Source organism: Eublepharis macularius, chromosome 7, assembly GCF_028583425.1.
Source record: "Eublepharis macularius isolate TG4126 chromosome 7, MPM_Emac_v1.0, whole genome shotgun sequence".
Taxonomy (NCBI): domain Eukaryota; kingdom Metazoa; phylum Chordata; class Lepidosauria; order Squamata; family Eublepharidae; genus Eublepharis; species Eublepharis macularius.
In genome coordinates, this window is record NC_072796.1 from 34948621 (window position 1) to 34969452 (window position 20832).

The window sequence follows — 20832 nt, forward strand, 5'->3', positions numbered from 1 at the left end:
TTTTTTGAAGACTTTAACTAGGTTTAATATACAGCTGTTTAAGGGGAAAGAACCTTTCCCATAAAGAGTATAATATTAGTTTTATTATCTATTACGATGAAGAAGAATGGTTGATTAAAACTTATTGCTAGTTCTTCCATAATTTTTTTTTAAAGTTTTTATTGAAGGTATAACAAGTAACAAGATCAACAATAAATGCGTAGAAAAAAGGTGGTATCATACGTAACAATGTTCAGATACAACAATACAACAATACATAAACATCAATACACTAATAGTCGGCAATAATCAAGTGTGCAAGTTCTTCCATAATTGACTCTACCACTGCACCAGTGACCGTTGCAGTTTCTGTACCTTCTTCATCGACTTCTAGATAAGCTTTATGAAATACCTTGCTAATAAAAATGTCCTGATTTTCAGACATGCCAGTTAAATCAGCCTTTCCTTTGGTAAAAACATCCTCCATTCCTAAAACTTTTAAAGCTGGAAGGAGTCTGTATTGTTCTTCAAGCTTGGACTTTGTCAGGGAAACAAGCAGCCTTTCCTTCTTCATGTTTGATGGAGAGGTCCATTCTTTTTTGCATAGGTGAGCTCCTCCTGAAGCTGTCCAGTAAAAACAGACCAAAAAACATGCAATGAGTACTAGTTAAACATAAACTCTCAGAAAGGGGGAGAGCAATCAGATTTCATTATGACAGAAGAAATTAAAATATTTCATGAAGTTGGAAAAAAATTTCCATTCAAGCTTTTGTTTGAAAAAAAGCTGGTATAAACTGCTGAACTGGTTTGTTAAAATAATTGAGTTTTTTTGTAAAGGCTTTGCTTTCTACAGTACTAGTCCAGGGAAAATTCTAAATAATCAGATTGCTTAATTTGAGTGGGTAAAAATCCTGAAGCAATGAACTGGGCACTCCACTCATTTTTTTTAATTAAATTTTTCAGGAAAAATAACATAACATTCAACAATCAACAGAGCAATAACATCAAGTAAGGTACAATAGTGCCAATAAATGTCCACAGCTGAGTGAATATTACAGTCATGCAATATCATGAGATTAAAGTTACCCATTAAGTACAACTACTAGAAATTTCTTCATAGCTAAATATTTAAATACAAAGATTCAAATTTCTAGGTTAATGATCATATAGTACGGTAGTTTTATAGTTAGGAAATCATTTTTTGTCAGAAATTCCAGGAAAAGGTGCCATTTCTCATAAAAGTTAGATGCTTTACTAGAATCTGATGTCAATTGTATCCTTTCTGTGATCTTTTTCATGATAAGTTGTTCCCACACTTTAGAATACCACATATCTAGATTTGGGGGAAAGTGCAACTTCCACTTCGAGGCTATAGCATTTTTCGCAGCTGCTAAGAGTGACACTATCAACTCTTTACTATGGCAAGGTATATTTTGATCTTTCCAGATGTCGAGAAAAATTATTTCGGGTCTCAAAGGTATAATATATGTTGTAATTGCATAAATTTGACGCAGAATTGTTTGCTAAAACTTTACTACATGTTCGCACTTCCACCAACAATGTGAATAAGAAGCTTGCTCCCCACAATTTTTCCAGCAGAGGGGTGTTCTGGCAGGGTAAATCTGTGCTAGTCTTTGGGGTGTGAGATACCATCATTGGATTATCTTATAAAATTGCAATCTTATATTAATTACAGGAGATTTGATCATTTTGGATAACCATACATGTTACCAGTCCTTATCAGTTAAATCAATTTCACAATCCTGTTGCCACTTGCTTTGTACTTTGGTATTCCGTAAATCCTTAGTGCTCAAAATGATATTGTAGATTTTCGCTATTAGGCCTTTACGGACACAGGTAGGTGAGTCCAATATCAGTTCAAATTCTGTTCTAGAGTTATTCATTACATCCTTAATCTTTAGCCTATTTAAGAGATATGTCAGTTGGAAATAGAAAAACCAAGGTATTTCCTGATCTATTCTTTGTTCTATAATAGCTTTTTCTAGTATGCCTTTCCTTGATGCAATGTCCAATAACCTTAGGTCTTTTATTTGTTCCCATACTTTAGGGTCCATCGTATTGTACTGATGTGGGAAGTTCTTATGGGCTGAGATCACTGAATATCTGGATACTTCAGGAAGTAATAAAATCTTATATCTATCCCACGTCTTAAGCAGGGTCTTTAAAAATAAGTTTTGAGCTATTAGATGCGGGCGTAGCTCCCGTGGGGACCAAAATATTTCTTTAGTTGTTTTAGAAGACTGAAATGGGTTAAATAACTCAATCCAGTCTGTTTGGTTTTTGTTGCATAATATTTGAATGACATTTGACAACCTAGAAGCAGTGTTGTAAAGTTCCAAGTCTGGATATTTAAAACCTCCATATTGTGGTTGTTTCCTCAGTATCTTAAAAGCAATTCTGGGTCGTTTGTATTGCCACAGGAACTTGTTAAGAAGTTATTGCCATTGTCTTAAGATTTTTGAAGGGACGTTGATCGGAATTGTCCTAAATAAAAAGATTAATTTAGGGAGAATAAACACTTAAGCTATATCTTTCATACTATGACAACTGCAGTTTATTCCATTTATAGAGCATATTTTTAATCTCTTTCATTTTTTGTAAGTGATTAAGCTGAAGTAACTCAGTTAATTTGGGTGATAATGTTATACCTAAGTAAAGTAAGTCTGAGACCCAAGTGATACTTGTGTTTCTGCTTTATGATTTTGGATGTCGTATTTGACAAATTAATAGGTAGTAATTTCCATTTGCTTTGATTAATCCGTAGCCCTGACACTTGGCCAAATTTTGTGAGTTCTTCTTGAAGGGGTTGTAAAGATGTTTCTGGGTGTGTGACATATAACAAAATGTCGTCTGCAAATAGACTTAACTTAAATACTTTTTTGTTAACTACTGTACCTTGAATTTGGGCATTATTTCGTATAGCTTCAGCTAGTGGCTCTATGGCAATTGCAAAAAGAATTGGGGAAAGGGGACAACCTTGACGCGTGCCCTGCTTGAGATCTATAGAGCCTGATAGCATATTGTTGATTTTAATTTTAGCTATTGGCCCCGCATATAATGCCCTCATGACCTGCATAAAATTGTTGCCAAAATTCATCCTAATGAGAAACGTTTGTAAAAAAGAAATTTCTAACGAATCAAAGGCTTTTTCAATGTCCAGTGACAAAAACACTGTTTGTGAGTGTTGGCTATTGTTAAGAGCTATTATGTTTAAAGCCTTATATATGTTATCCGACAGGTCCCTATTAGGTATAAAACCTACTTGGTCTGAGTGGATGTAGCTACCTATAAATGAACTAAGGCGTTTGGCCAAAATTGATGTGAAGATTTTGTAGTCTACATTCAGTAGAGAGATCGGCCTGTAAGATCCTGGGTTAGATGTGTTTTCCCCCGGCTTTGGAATTACGGTTATTGTCGCTTCTACCCAGGATGGTGGGAGAGTCCCTGACTCTGAGATGTTATTACATGCATCCAAAAGAGGTGGGATTAAAGTGGTGGCAAATTTCTTATAGAATTTTGCTGGATACCCATCTGGGCCTGATGCCTTATTATTTTTAAGATTTTTAATAGAAGCTGAAATTTCAGAGGTCGTAATTGGGCAGTCCATTAATTGGCGATGTACAGCTGTAATTGTCGAAGGCTTTCACGGCCGGAGAATGATGGTTGTTGTGGGTTTTCCGGGCTGTATTGCCGTGGTCTTGGCATTGTAGTTCCTGACGTTTCGCCAGCAGCTGCGGCTGGCATCTTCAGAGGTGTAGCACCAAAAGATAGAGATCTCTTAGTGTCACAGTGTGGAAAAGATGTGGCAGGTCATTTATATCTACTCAGGAGGGGTGGGGTTGAGCTGAGTCATCCTGTAAGAGTTTCCCAGGGTGTGGAATGCTAATGGCGGGAGGCTTCACTGTATCCTGAGGAGGTTCTTTTGCATATGGATTGGTGCTTGATGTGCTAATCTTCTCTGCAGGGCTATTGTCGGGTGTGGAGTGTTTTGTTAGCCTTGTGTTTTTCAGAACTGGAAACCATGCTCTGTTTATTCTTAAGGTTTCTTCTTTCCTGTTGAAGTTTTGCTTATGCTTGTGAATTTCAATGGCTTCCCTGTGCAGTCTGACAAAGTAGTTGGAAGTGTTGTCCAGTATTTTGGTGTCCTGGAATAAGATACTGTGCCCTGTTTGAGTTGAGCTATGTTCAGCCACTGCTGATTTTTCAGGTTGTCCAAGTCTGCAGTGTCTTTCATGTTCTTTTATTCTTGTCTGGATGCTACGCTTTGTGGTCCCGATGTAAACTTGTCCACAGCTGCAGGGTATACGGTATACTCCTGCAGAGGTGAGGGGGTCTCTACTGTCTTTTGCTGATCATAGCATCTGTTGTATGTTTCAGGTGGGTCTGAATACTGCTTGGAGGTTATGCTTTTTCATAAGCTTTCCCATCTGATCAGTAATTCCTTTGATATATTGCAAAAAAACTTTTCCTGTAGGAGACTGTTTTTCCTTGGTTGTTTGATTCATCCTGGGTTTGATTGCTCTTCGGATTTCATTTCTGGAGTAGCCATTCACCTGAAGAGCGTGGTTTAGATGATTAATTTCCTCATTGAGAAAGTGTGGCTCACATATCCGTCTTGCACGATCCACTAATGTTTTCATTATGCCTCTTTTCTGTCGGGGGTGGTGATTGGAGTTTTTGTGTAAGTACCAATCAGTGTGAGTTGGTTTCCTGTAGACCTTGTGACCTAACTGAAAGTTTGCTTTGCGGATGACCAAGGTATCCGGTTTGTGGATGATACATTTATCATTTGGAGCCATGGGGAGGAAGAATTGATGGGGTTTTTGAATCATCTCAACAACATCCACCTGAACATACAATTCACAATGGAGAAAGAAATCGAGGGAAAACTCCCATTTCTGGATAGCTTTAAGTTCTGCCTCTTGTACTGCATGAAGATGTGTTTCCTGCAGTATTGCAATATCTATATTAAGTTTTGCTAATTTAGACAAAATTCTTTTTCGTTTGATTATATTATTAAGACCACGCACATTTTGGAAAAGTATGTTCACTCCATCTTGTAAAGTCATTGTAACTTGGCACAGATATACTTAATTAAATTATATATGGATCAATTGTATAATCAAACAAACTTGTAATTTTCCCTCTTCTGTTATGTCTGCCGATGATTAATACTAACCTTACAACAGTATATATATATTAATCAACTATCACTTAATAACTTGTATATAGAATTAGTGAGTATTAAATCACAAGATAATCTTTGAAAGTATTATCAGTATTTTTGCTTAGCCTAATATGTCAATACTATAGTAACAATCAAACTTTTGTGGTAACCCTACAACAATGTCTAAACTACTTATTATTGCAACTGACTGAATCAAATTCCTAACACAACTACTTATCAATACTTCTAAGATTTAGTACAATAAATTCTAAATTTACAAATAGATTGTTCTAAGCAACTTTTATTTGTCTAGAGTTCTACCTTACCTTATAATAAAATGATTTTTTTCTGGGTTTTTTTTGCTTATATATTAAAATTTACAAATAAACTTAAAACATTACAATTCAAATCTAACACACTAAGTTATATATTGTTTGATTCTTAATAAATTTTACTATTTCTATAATCAACTATCTACTATTATATACACTAGTGATCAACTTGAATATAATTGCTAAACAGTCCTCAGTAGCCCCAATAGATCTTGATCTTGGGACCACCATGAATATCCACTAGAAAGGACTGTCTAAACTTTGTAGGGCTAGTGGAGAACCTTAGCGTTCCAACCCCACCCTCCTGCCTTAATTCCTGAAAGACATAAAAGCTTAGTCACATTCCAAAAACATGCTTTAAAGACGGGCAGTAATTAATTTTGTTTCTTTGCAAGTAATTTCCATATGTTTTTCTTCAATTTCGGACGGGGATTTTACTGTTTTTCTGTGGAGAGAATGGTAGACTTCGTTTCCTGCTTTGTGAGGAAGGGTCTGTTTCCATTTGAGATGATAAACCATTTGAGATGATGTTTGGAGAATTTTAAGTCTGGTGTCCAAATCTGATGCATAGTAGAATTTGCCATTAAAATGAATTTTTAAGGTGCTGAGATTTATCCAACGGTATTCTATCTGCACTCTTCGTAGTTCCTCAGTTACTTGCTTGAACTGTCTCCATTTCTCCAGGATCTCTTTTGGGATGTCAGTAAATACAGCGATTTGAGTGCTCTCGAGCATAAGAGATTTCTGTTTTTGGGCCAGTTCAAGGACTTTCTTCCTCATTCTCCAGTCCAAGAAATTTGCTATGACATCTCTTGGACCTCTCCGTTTATCCAAATTAGGGGGGCCAACTCTGTATGCCTTCAATACTATTAAAGCTGTATTATCCAGTTGTAATAGCTCAGACAGCCAAGCAGATAAGAAGTTAGGGAGATTTACTTTGTCCGTCATCTCCTCTTCTATCCCCCTAAATTTCAAATTATTGCTGCGTACTTGGAGCTCTAAATTCGTAATTCTGCTTTGCACCTGATCATTTTCAGCTTGCAACGATTTAATGTCGTCCTGCATTACTGTGTTGAGTTCCAAAGCATGATCTGTCTTTTTAGCTACGTTGTCTATAGCCACTTTAAGACCAGTAACTTGTTCTGTTAATGGCTTCATCAGGGTAGACATTTGAATTATGATATTTGATTCAAGCTCTTTCAACAATAGCTTAAGCATTGGGTTTGATATGGGAGCAATCTGTGCGTCATCGCCATTTCCCGCGGTCGCCATATTTGCTCCCGCGTCTGCTTCAGCTTCTAAAGCAGGCTCTTGCTGTGAGGCTGTAAAATACTTTTGTAAACACTTTGCCGTTTTTTGAGACTGCTTCTTGCTATTTTGATCTTGCTTACCCTTCATAATAGATGAGTCGAAACGTTTTGGAAGGTAAGCTTAAAGTCTTCGTGGTGGGGTTGGGACGGAGCTCTCTCTTTAGGCGTCCATTCCTATCGGCGTTGACGCCACGCCCCTCCAGCACTCCACTCATCATATGCTCTGGGGTCCTTCTACATTTGTTTTGTGGAGCTCATTGGAAAGTCCAAGTCCATGAACAGTGAACTATACGTTTAAGTAATTGCTGCATTTTGGCAATGTTACAATTAGAATTAAAAAATCAAATTAACATCAGAAAGCACTTTGAGAATTGGAGCAACAATTCAACTAAATCCATGCTTCTACAAGAAAGCTTTAAAAAGTATTGGAATAAAAGGTTGAATTTTAATGTATCACTTAACTAACTGATTGTATTATCAGAAATACAGAGCTGGTGCTGTTGTGCTATTACGCATGACATCCCTCCTCCTCCACCCAGAGTTCATTTAAAGGGAAGTATTCAGACATCAAATCACATTACCTGGTCCAGACCTTCTTTATCATCCGGCAGCAACAAGAACATACTTAGATTACCCTGACCATAGGGAAGTTCAAGCACTTTCATTTTGGGGTTTTGTATTTGAGCCCAACTAAAAACATCTGTCTGTTTCATCATCGGTACATTTGTGCTCTGGTTCTGAAATAAATCAAACAATAGCAAAGTAATGGATGATGTTACCAAAGAAAAGTTGAGGGTTAGCTACATGCCCAAGTCAAGAGTCGCCAGCACATTTAATGATTAGGCCTTGTAAGTCCGACTTAAAACAAGGGTAGAGCAGCTGGTCTGTCTTGGTCACTGCCTGCATAACTCTTTTCCTCTCTTTCTTCCATTTAAGTATACAATTTTTTTATCTGAAAATACCTCAGAGTGACCACATGATTAGATGAGGAGCTCATTTCTGAGGCTGGCTAATGGATTGTGGTGTCGGAGGCAATCAGTGAGCCAGCCACCACAAGCTCCACCCCACCCCACTTCCAGCCAAAACAAGGTGCTCATAAAGTGCCTCTGTGTTTACAGAGCTTGTGGAGGCCTTTTCATCCCCCTCTCCCTCCTTCAGGGTGGGTGGGTGGGTTGGGAAGAGATGGAGGGGAAAGGAGACTAAGTGATCAGGTCGCAGTTGCCCTCTGCCCAATTGCTATGTTGCTCCCAGTGACAGGGGAAGGCCTCAGGCCACCCACCACCTTGTCGCAGCAGTGGCATGGCAGCCCACATTCTAGGACCCAGCAGAAGCCCCAGCTCCTTGACATCCTCCTGCAGCTGCAGCAAGGGCACTGTGCCCAGGATTGCTGGTTTCAATAGCACAGCAGTCACTGCTTCGGTTTGGGCAGAAGGCCCCATACACTTGAGACCCGCCTGCAGTAGCAGCAATGACATGGCACCTAGGGCTGTTCCTTCATTCAGCACATCACCTTTGGAGGGAGCAGCCATCTTGGTGGCCCACCATATCTGGGAGAGAATGTTGCCCTAGCAGTGATCTAGGTCTGCCTAGTGACTGGGCCACCCCCTTCCCATTCCCCCGCAATCACCCCAAGAATCAAGGTTTCTTCCAGTTTAAGGAGTTGTGATATTATTAAGGAGGATGCTCTGACACCCCCATTATGAACTCCCCCTGCCTGCTTTGTTCATCTTTGCAGGGCTTGCTGGTGGTTCCTGGCGCTGGACTTTCTTCCACCAGGAAGAGGGCCTTTACGATTGTGTCGCCCTCCCTTTGGAATGCACTGTTGGAAGGCACTCATGCTCAGCAATACCTGTTGATGTTTTGGTAACTCTGTAAGACAGAAGTATTCCAGCATGCCTTTGCTATCTAATATTGTTTGGTGAGGCAGAAGTATTTCCACCCTTCCTTTGCTTTGTGGTCCAAGGAAGCTCATAGTTCTGAAAATTAAAAACATACAAAAACAGAGGCAGAGCAAATTGCTGTGCATTTTTGGAGAGGAGTGCCCTCAAGTCATAGTTGCCTTTAGCTGACCCTGGTAGAGGTTCTTCGTGGCAAGAGACTAACAGAGGTGGTTTGCCATTGCCTGCCCGTGCAACCCTGGTCTCCCATCTAATCACTAACCAAGGCTGACTCTGCTCAGCTTCTGAGATCTGCCGAGATTTCAGGCTCACCTGCGCTATCCAGGTCACGGGGTAGGAATGCGCTGGGCAAATTTTATGTTATTCATATGTGATTTTAGAAACTAGGTTTGGGACCATAGTTGTTTTAAGTATTGTATTAGACTGTTTTATTGTGATTTTAGTGAATATGATATTTTTGAATTGTTTTGAACAGTTGTAATTGTTGTGAACCACTTTGTGATCTTAACAAAAGAGAAGCGGTATAAAACTTGAATAAGTAAATAAAAAATAAAAGATGATGAAGCTTCTTTTATTCCTGGGACAAAATGAAGGAAGGAATTTTGCTTTCCTTGGGATCAAGAATTTACAGCATTGACAAATTTAAGAGCTATAGGTATAGATTCAGAGATTCACAAAACAGCCCTTAGACTGTTTTATTGTGTGTTTTAATGTGTTAACACACACGGATATCCCACATTATGATTAACAAACTTTATGATTAAAAAACTTTATCAATGTGAAAAAGAATATGATGTGCAAACAACGCAGTCACATCACAAAGCAACATTCATTGTACTACTGTACTAATACATATCATGTTACAATACAGTTCCTTCGAATGTCTCTTATTAAAGTGTCTCCAGTGTCTCCAAAGCACATTCTTAACTGCAGGGGACCACCAACTCCATTCCTGTTTCTTCTTAGAACAAAGTAAAAACTCCTTGTGTGAAGAATGAAAATTCCTGTGCTGGTCTTTGTAATGTAGTTTCTTTTTACAGGTGTCTCACATGGTCTTAACAAGGTGTTACAGGAGAAATACAGCCACTGACAGTCCTAGCTTTTGTCAATACGACTTACTCAGGGACTTGTGGCACACTACATGAAAACAAGCAAAGGCATATTCATAAACATAAGCATTAACAAGTTCATTCTTAACAAATCACAAATGGTTCTCATTGGCATCAATCCAAACTCAGGTTTCTTACCCTGCAGCTGACTCATTCAATCTAACCCAGAGAGTGATGCGTGAGAGGAGATCTGCGTGTCTCTCCAGGTGTTCTCAATCATTATATAAACACTATCTACTCACAATAAAGGAGAAAACCAAGCCTTGTTAAAGATGCAGTAACGTAAATACCATTGATTCTCATCCCAAAAAGGCTTGAAACAAGAGCTCAGTATTTAATCCATGAGGCTTCAGAGTGTTCAATGTGAAAATCCATTCCGCCTCCTGTCTTAATAATCTCTAGAGGTGTTATGTGTGGAGGTAACTCTCACTACACTGAGAACAGCTACTTTGATATCACTGGGAGTATGGTGTGCTTCTGAAAAATGCTCTGTCAATGGTACCTCCAAGACCTTGTTCCTGACCCTCAAAACGTGTTCTAATATCCTTTCCTTTAAAGGCCTGCTTGTGTTACCCACATAGAGTTTATTGCATGGGCAAATGAGAAGGTATACTACAGTGAGAGTTTGACAAACTGCAAAATGTTTGATGTAAATCTTCCCATTGATTGGTATAATGAGCTCATTGCCCTCCAAAATCAAAGGGCAGATGGTGCAATGTCCCTTGGCCAGTGGCTATCAGTACCAGTTCGAACCAGGTCTGAATGTGATATCATCTCTTTAAGATTTCTAGTGCATCTATAGCTAACGCTTGGGGGTACCTCACAGCCAGCTATATCTGACACCAGATTCCAATGTCTACGGACAATGCCCTGCAAAGATCTAGAAAGTGGCATGTAGTCCAATGACCAGAAAATAACACATTTTATGTTATTCATATGTGATTTTAGAAACTAGGTTTGGGACCATAGTTGTTTTAAGTATTGTATTAGACTGTTTTATTGTGTTTTTAGTGAATATTATATTTTTGAATTGTTTTGAACAGTTGTAATTGTTGTGAACCACTTTGCGATCTTAACAAAAGAGAAGCAGTATAAAACTTGAATAAATAAATAAATAATAAAAGATGATGAAGCTTCTTTTATCCCTGGGACAAAATGAAGGAAGGAATTTTGCTTTCCTTGGGGTCAAGAATTTACAGCATTGACAAATTTAAGAGCTATAGGTATAGATTCAGAGATTCACAAAACAGCCCTTAAATGTTGCGAACCCACAATTACATATCAAAATTTCACCATATCAACAGCTTGTGAAAAATAAAGCTGTAGCAATACTACTTTAAGTAGAAGCTAACTTTTAACAGAGATGGTACTCTAAAACATACCTTTCTTTAGGAACAGTATAGCTCAATAAGATCCTGACCAGTAGCGGAGAGACATTTTTGGCTACTGGTTTGCAGACCTTAATACTGAATCTAGTTCCCATGTATGATTTCTGTATTCCTAATAACTTCTATAAAATGCCAGTTAATCCTGCTTTATGAAGACTTTTTGATCATTTCTGTCTGCTTCTGGCACGGAAGGGTCACCAACCTCAGTCTATATTCACTCTCTGTCCCACCATTCTCCAGAGCTAAATTTCCTATTTTGGAGACTGAAATATGTCTTTTCCCAAAAATTTCTACACGTACTGACCTGATTTATCCAGAAAGGTTCTTCCTTTGTGTCACTTTTCTGAAATTTTTTCTTCCATATTCCTTTGAAGGTAATGGCGTTCACCAAGACCAAAACAGCTGTTTCATCAATAGTTCCATGAGGGAAAAGGTTCTTGATTTTATCTTATAGGAAATGAATTCAAAGAAAACAAATATTGTTACAGAAATATTTTAACGATTCACTCATTTCTCTAAGCAATGTTTATCAGTATTAAAGAAAATCTATAACGAATCCTAAATAATCCAAAACTAATAGAAAAACATAAAATAATAGAAATTTACCCCTTTGCTCTTTCATGAATTGAGGGATACATGGTGCAGAACTGAAAATGGCCAGTTTAAATCAAGTTGGAAAATTTCCCTAGTGCTTCAAGTTTCTCCTCCTGAAGTGTCTGAATAATGACATTGACTAGAGATGAAGTTCTAGAACAGGGGTCCCCAAGATACCATCCATTGGTGCCATGGTGCCCCCCAACAACTTTCCTGGTCCCTACCAAATGTTTTGAGAAAGTGGGGGGGGGCTGTTGCCCAGTAGGGAAACCAAGATGATTAAGGGGTGGAGCTTCTTTCCTAAGATTAATGGCTAAAGAGTCTGTGAGTTTTCAATTTAGAAAAAGAATGAGTAAATTCTTGATTGAAATTTGTAAGGTTCTCCATGAGGTGGAGAGAGTGTACAGAGAGGATGTTTTATCCCCCTCCCATAGAGCCAGTACATTGGTAGTGCAATCCTATTCAGAATTACTCCATTGACTTCAAAGGGCTTAGATTGGAGTAACTCTTCATGGGATTGCACTGAGAGACACTTAATGAAGTTGATCGGCAACACATTCAGGACAGACAAAAGGAACTATTCCTTCTACTGAATGAGAACTTAAATTGTGGAATTCCCTGCCAGTGGATGTAGTTCGAGCCACAAGCACAAATGGTTTTAAAAAGGGATTTAGATTCATGGAAGATGAGTCCATCAAGGGCTACAAGCCATGGTGACCAAAGAGAATCTCCATATTCAGAGGCAGCAAAGCTCTGATTATCAGCTAGGAGGCTACATCAGAGGGGGGCCTGGACCACTTTGCCCTGTTTGCTGGCCATCCAGGCTAACTGGTCGGCTGCTGTGTGAAATAGGTTGCTGGACTAGATGGACCACTGGTCTGATTCAGGAGGGCTCTTCTTACATTCTTGTGTTCCTATGATGAGTTTCAACTTGATTGGAAATTAAACCGGTGAGCTCTTACCATTTGTTTGACTTTCAACCCAGGAATTAATCTTCTTTCTCACTTCCTCAGCAGCGTGCTGGAAGTCCACTCTTTCCAGCTCAGCACCATACAGCTCTTTTATGCAATGTAAATATTGCTACATGTATTAAATACAAAATAATGGTTGTTGTGGGTTTTCTGGGCTGTATTGCCGTGGTCTTGGCAGTCCTGAAAAACACCAAGCTAACAAAACATTCTATCCCCGACAATAGCCCTGCAGAGAAGATTAGCACATCAAGTACCAATCCATATGCAAAAGAACCTCCTCAGGATACAGTGAAGCCTCCCGCCATTAGCATTCCACACCCTGGGAAACTCTTACAGGATGACTCAGCTCAACCCCACCCCTCCTGAGTAGATACAAATGACCTACATCCTTTCCACACTGTGACACTGAGAGATCTCTGTCTTTTGGTGCTACACCTCTGAAGATGCCAGCCACAGCTGCTGGCGAAACGTCAGGAACTACAATGCCAAGAACACGGCAATACAGCCCAGAAACCCCACAACAACCATCGTTCTCCGGCCGTGAAAGCCTTCGACAATACATTAAATACAAAATAGTTTAAAATTAGCAATTGTCACCTGTTCACTGAATGGAACATTATAATATATTTAGCCATTTAAAGTCTTCTGCTGAAGAAAAGCAAAGTGGACCTTTAGATACTTATGATATTGGAGAAATAAGTATTACCACTGCCACATCTTTCTTCTATTAAATTTTTAAAAGAAGTACAGCTAAAAGAATGGGTGTTTGATCAGAAAGAGGTGATAATTTAAAACATAAGAGTTCTAACCTAGCTAGTTACACTTTGACAGTGAAATCCTAAGCAGAGTTACTCCAGTTAATCAGCTTATACTAGAGTACCTCTGCTTAGGATATCTCAGTAAGTGTTGTAGCCTGCTGGCAACTGGGGTATACTTCCATGGCAGCAGCCTAAGAACTCATTTATCAATTATCTGGGGAAAGCCTGGAAAGGCACAGCACTGTCCATTTACATGCCATTATTGGTAGGACCAAGCACAGAAGATATAAGAGATAGGAAGATATATGATTGAGAGCACAAGGGCAGAGCTTGAAAGAGTGAGGAGAGTGGAGGAGGGAGATGAAGGGAGCAAACATCTGGCTGCAACTCCTTGTGCAAAGAGCTGGCTGCATGAGGACTGGCCTTCTCTAAGATCTGGATAGGGGCATAGCAGACCCTAGTAGCCAAAATAATATAATTGAGGTCAAGGCACAGGGGTATGGGGCCCTGGCCCCTTTATCTGTATATTAAACTTACACCAGAGCTCCTGGAAGGAGGAGAATGTTGGATAGTGTGTATTCAGCGTGACTGCACCAGCTTAAGGAGGATCCACAAAGAGTCCACACCTTGTTAGTTTAGCAAAGGTGTATAATACAATTTATTTATAGGTGGATAAAGAGCAATATATACAAGTTTACAGTCCAGAGAGACAAAGTGCTTCGCCTACACCTGGACTTGCAAGAAGCCCCAACCATACTGTACATGGTAGCTATATATACATGTAGACACCCAATCAGATACATGCATGAGTTTAGCTGAGTCATTCACTTCATGGTCTCCTGACTCTTAAGTTAACCATCTGACTCTATGTCACCTGATGTGTCTACCTGTCATACTGATCGTTCTGATCTAAAGCCTCTGCACACTGGCTTTTGACACTTAGATATCAACACTCCTCCAAGCCAGTATGAGAGCAGTTTAAGGCATCATGTAATCGTTCAAATGGTACAGCATACAGACTTTTAGTGAACATGTCTGCAATATTGTCACCAGATGTACATCTAAACAATCTTATGAATCCTTGCTCTACAGCACATCTTACGTTCAAATACCTGACTAAGATGTGTTTACTGCGTGTTTTGATTCCACCATCTTGGGCTAACTGTTGTGCTGCTGTATTGTCCCCATAAACAGCAATAGGTACTGCACAATGCATTTTCATGTCAGACATGAGCTGTTGTATTACTTCCAGCTCTAGGATACCTTGACTCATGGCAGCGAACTCTGCTTCACAAGATGAATGTGCTAACAAAGACTGTTTTAATGTCTTATGTGCAATGAGAGCACCTCCTACAAATATGGCTAGTCCTGTAGTGGATTTACCGTCAGGGCGATCTGCCCAACTAGCATCACAAAACATAGTGATCTGCATAGGTTCAGTGGCTTTTAGAACCAAAGAGAAATTGAGAGTAGCCTTAAGATATTTTAAGATGCGTTTTGCTGCTATCCAATCCCTATGGAAAGGCTTAGCACACCTTTGGCATAGCATGTTTACTGCTTGTGTTATATCTGGACGGCCCCAACATGAGAGATACAAAAGACTGCCCACCAATGACTGATATCTTTGTACATCTTCCCAGGGAAAATCATCTGGCTCCCTGATATACCCTGTAGTCATAGGAGTGGACACACCATGTGCTTCAGTTAATCCATACTCTGAGAGCAACTTTGTAATTTTATTTCTCTGATTCAGTTGGAAAAAACCGTCCTTGGTTTTTGACACTTCCACTCCCAAATAGTTTGAGATAGGACCCAAATGTTTTACTTTGCAAATATCCTTGGCTATTTGTTTAAACCAACATAATTGTTCTTCTGTTTTATATAGACACAATATATCATCTACAAAAATAAGGAGTTGGACTTCTGAACCTCCTACCATTTTTGTAAATATGCAGGCATCACCTTTGCCCTGCTCAAAGCCTGCTGCTTTTAGTGATTGTGACAGGTATTGAAACCAAGCTCGTGCTGATTGACGCAACCCATACAAGGCTCGGTTTAGTTTGAGCACCATATGTTTATTTGACACCTCATACCCTGGTATCTGCTCCATGTATAAACATTCCTGTATAGGAGCATGGAGATAGGCTGTACAGACATCAAAATGATCTATGTTTTTGTGTTGAGCCCCTGCCTTACATAAGGCTAATTTTACTGTTTCAGGCCTAACAGTAGGAGAAAATACCTGGTCATAGTCTTGGAATTGTACCTGAGAGAAACCACGGGCTACCAAGCGAGCTTTCCTCTGCACATTACCCGAGGGAAGTCATTTCACCTTATACAGCCACCTACAACCAATAATATTTGTGTCTTTTGGCTTAGGTACAACTGTAAACACTCCATGGTCAGTTAAAGACTGATATTCGGCCTTCATGGCCTTGAGCCAAGCCTTTTTCTCTTCCCCCTCATAAGTGAGAAGCTCAGAATAATTAGCTGGCGCTTTAGCCAGCACACAGTTTGCTGCAGCTTCAAAACCATACCTTTGAGGTGGGACACCTTTATTAGGACGACTGGACACACGTATAGGAGGACTAGACCTCTGTGTGTCCTGTGTTACCTGCCTGGCTGGAGAACTAATCTCCTCTTTCACACTCACGTCCCCCTCTGGACTTGTTTCAGGCATTTCATCGGTAACTGGCAACACAATCTGGCTTTCACTCTCATACCCGTGAAGCCTTTTCCAACTCCCATGTTCACATACACTTGCGGAGCGGCTATAAGATACCTTTTTGTTTTCTTTAGTAAACCTGTAGGCCTTCATGCCACTCTGGTATCCAATGAATATCATCTTAGAGGCTTTGGGGCCCCCTTTTCTCCGCTGTTTTAAAGGGATATGCACCCAAGAAGTCATGCCAAACACCCTTAGTAACTTTAGATTAGGGTCCCTGTTGAAAAGTAACCTAAAAGGTATTTCATTCACAGCACGGGACCACAGACGATTTACCACATAACAGCACAGATAATTGCCTCAGCCCAGTAAGTTTTTGGCAAACCAGCATCAGCTAACATAGCAGCCATTTTTTCTTGTATAATGGCACCATGCCTTTCTGCCAGACCATTTTCTTGTGGCACACTTGCATTTGCTACCCTGTGCAAAACACCATATTTATTACACCAGTGAGAGAATTGTGCAGACATGAATTCCCCCCCTTGGTCAGACTGGATGGCCTTTATGTCCAGCCCCAACTGTTTTTGTACCCTTTTTGCCCAAACCTTAAACAAATCAAAAGTTTGAGACTTTTCATAACATACAGCCATGAGTACCGGCTAAAATCATCCATTAGGACCAGGGCATAACAATTTTGAGAATGGCTTTTGGGGAATGGACCAATCAGATCCATGTGAATTAATTCATGTGGCTTTGTAGACACCCAGCCACTTTTCTTAGCTACAGGGAATGCCTTTGTTTTGACTGCTTTGCAAACAGTGCAGTCTAGGAACTCTGAGCAGCTTGACACCTTTTCTCCCTTCAGGAGTGTTAGAGTTTTGTTTATAACCCCAAAGCTAGCGTGCCCTAAACGCCTGTGCAATAAATGCACACAATTGTCATGGCTACACTTGTTTGTAACCGTGTCAGCCTTTGCCTGCCTATTCTCTACAATATAAACATTGTTTCTCAGTTCCCCGTTCACCAGAACCTTGCCAGCTTTGCTTATTTGGCATTTGTCCCCCACAAACCGGACCTCAAACCCCTTTTGGGTCAACCTACTTACTGATAATAGATTATGGTCCAAAGAGGGAACACAATATACAGGCGCAAAGTCCTCCTCCAGAGCTGAAAACTGTACAGTTCCCATAGCACTCACTGGAGATTCTCTCCCATCTGCCAACAACACGGACTGCAGGTTGCTTTGTTGTAAATCATAGAGCACCTCCTCTGAGTGTGAAAAGGAGTCTGAGGCGCCACTGTCAAGAATCCATTGGCAATGTGTATCTGCAGTAGATGCAGTGACCAGCCTCGCATGTTCATCTGGAATTTGAGGCTCCTGTACACGTCCTTGCCTCTGCTTCTGTTGTTTTCTTCTCCTGTCCGGGCAAAAACGACGAAGGTGAGAAGTGGAGCCGCAGCTGTAACATCTTCTCACGGCTGCTGCTGACAGCTGGGTGACCTCCCGCTGCTTGTTAACAACTCCTCCGCTGTCAGTGGCTGAAACCCCTCGATGGGCCCCTCCGTCTGCTCATTGCTCCGTCCTTGAATGCCAGCCTCCGTATGTTGAAACACGAGCCTCTTCCTCAAGAAGACGAGACGTAACATAGGAATAAGTAAGTTCATCTGGCTCCAGGCTCTCAAGGCTTGCAATAAGAGGAAAATATACATCAGACACACTTGATAATAGAATGTATGCCTTATCAGAGTCCTCCGTGGGCTTTCCACGAGGAGCCAGTTGCTGGAAACATTCCGTCAGACTGTTTATATGCTTCTGCATGCTCTCCCCCGGCTTGAGAGCAAGTCTGTAGAGGCGACGTGTCAGCATAATTAATGACCCTGCAGATGTTCTGGCATGGATCAGCTTCAAATCTTGCCAGGCCTTTGAACTGGTAGCCGAATCCCTGATGTGAAGCAATTGGTCATCTCCCACAGCCAGCACGATATGAGCTAAAGGACGCTCATCTGCAAACTTTTCCGCATCATTGGGGGCTGCTGGGGGGTTGCTGACACTTTTCCACAGCCCCTCTCTCTTTAGAAAATGCTCCATACGCAACGACCAAATGGAGTAGTTCACGGAGGTCAGCTTCTTCACCAACACGACCGTACTCTGTGCCATACTTGCTTCTGCACCGGTCTGAGGGAGCTCGTTTGCCTCCTCCTCCTCCTGGTCACTGACACTTTCCACCGCCAATAATTCCTCCTCCGAGGGATCGCGGCCGTCAGGTGCCAACATCCACCACCGACTCTGTTGCGTCGCTACTTCAGTAGAGCCTCCTCAGCAGCTTCCTTGGTGCAGTCTATCTGGGCCCATAACCCTGTTGGATAGTGTGTATTCAGCGTGACTGCACCAGCTTAAGGAGGATCCACAAAGAGTCCACACCTTGTTAGTTTAGCAAAGGTGTATAATACAATTTATTTATAGGTGGATAAAGAGCAATATATACAAGTTTACAGTCCAGAGAGACAAAGTGCTTCGCCTACACCTGGACTTGCAAGAAGCCCCAACCATACTGTACATGGTAGCTATATATACATGTAGACACCCAATCAGATACATGCATGAGTTTAGCTGAGTCATTCACTTCATGGTCTCCTGACTCTTAAGTTAACCATCTGACTCTATGTCACCTGATGTGTCTACCTGTCATACTGATCGTTCTGATCTAAAGCCTCTGCACACTGGCTTTTGACACTTAGATATCAACAGAGAAGCCCTCCAGGTATTTATGCAGTCTTGAAACCAGGACCACAGGCAGGGATGTTCCCACTGAAACCTATCAGGCCACTCAAAGAAAGTCCCTCTTTCCCATGGAATTGGCCCATGTATGCATTGGCAGATATGCACCCCTTCACAAGTGCTACTGAAACGACCGGGAAGATGAGTTGTGGCCAAGTACCATTTTTTCCTAATGGGAAGTAGTCATGACTAGGGGTGTGCAAGGAAAAATTTTTCGGCATTTACCTCTTTCGGATAAAGCCGAAAGCCGAAACAGCTAGCCGTTTTGGCTTTCGGCTTTCAGCTTTGTTTCGGCTTTCTTTCGGCTTTTTCCAATGGGAAAATGCCTCTGTCTTCCCGGACGCCTGGGGGAGGCATTTTCCCACCGAATCAGCCCAAAATTGGTGGGGACCTTCCTCTAACCCCTCTCTAACAAGCCCCCAAGTTTCAGACAGATTGGACTTTGGGGGCCATGTTATTGGACTTTGGGGGGGCCCAAAGCAGGTCCCCCTATCCTCCCATAAGAAAGCGAAGGGTGAGCATATTGTTAGCATGCTGCTGCTCATCTTTCTTCATTATTTCCTATGGGGAAAAAATGAAGAGGCAGGCTTCCTTTGGCAGGGGTGGCATTTTGCATGCAAAATGCCACCCCTACTCTCAGGGGCCCTTCTCCCACCCTTACTCCCACCCCCCACCAAGGCTCAGCCTGCTCCCACTTGGGGGGCCATTTCATGGCCTCCCCAAATAGGTGCTCTGTTCTCTACCACTGACATCTGGGGGAGGCTTGTCTTGCCAGGGGTGGCATTTTGCAGGCAAAATGCCCCCCTACCCTCAGGAGCCCTTCTCCCACCTTTCCTCCCACCTCCCACCAAGGCACAGCCTGCTCCCACTTGGGGGTGGGGGCATTTCATGGCCTCCCCAAGTAGGTGCTCTTTTTTTACTACAGCTGGGGGAGGCCAGTCAGCAAGAGGAGATGTTAGCAAGGCAAGAGTCTTCATGATTCTAGGGAGTGGCATGATAAATGTCTCTACACATCAGCCATACACACCACAGATTACCAATGGGAAGTCTTTCCCTATGTTTTCCTCACAGCTGGGATAATACGTAAGCGGGCCTTACATCAATGAGGACACAGTTGTGAGGCAGGGGTCACCTACCTTTTCCATCTGCTTAGCAGTGTCATGTCTGGCAGCAAAAAACACTGTGGCCAAAGCTGATGAGATGAGCAGTGGGGAGAAGAAAAGGTTTTCAGAAGGATTTTCTTTGGCCAGTTCTTTGAAAAGGTTCACACCAAATTGGTTAATTGCTTCTTTGACAGTGCTCATGATGGTGTTGATTGTAACTGAGACCAAAAAAAACCCTAAGTCCTTCTTCTGTTCTCATTCTTCTCCAGATTTCGAAAACAAGCAGATGACAACATGGTAGTGATCCATGCCATTTTCTAACATCAAGGCAATATTGAATGGCCTGACTGTGTTTTTTGTTGTTGTTTAAAAATAGACCCCAACCCACTTTAAATGCAAATGAGAGAATTCACACACAAGGATCCCTGCAGAGACAGAGTTGCAAGTTCAAGATTCAAAAGTTATTTTTGGTAGAACAGATGTACAAATCACTCCTGGGCCGATTCCAGACGCCCCCCCACCTCGCAAAACGTCACGTGTCATCGCGCGTCATCGCACAGAAAACGCGAAATATTGCGTTTTCTCGCGCGAGTTTTGCGCGACGTCGTGCAAAACTCGCACGAGAAAATGCGATATTTCGCGTTTTCTGCGCAACGACGCGCAACGACGTGTGACGTTTCGTGAGGCGGGGGGCCGTCTGGAATCGGCCCTGCTTATGTGTCTTTTACACAAAGTATCAATCAGCCCTTGGATAGAAA

The 20832-nt window shown here is 41.3% G+C and overlaps 1 pseudogene; it reads right to left on the reverse strand.

The window, feature by feature from the left end:
- Window positions 1-271: 271 nt before the first annotated feature.
- Window positions 272-20275, reverse strand: LOC129333906 (leukocyte elastase inhibitor A-like; annotated as a pseudogene).
- Between the last annotated feature and the right edge of the window lie 557 nt (window positions 20276-20832).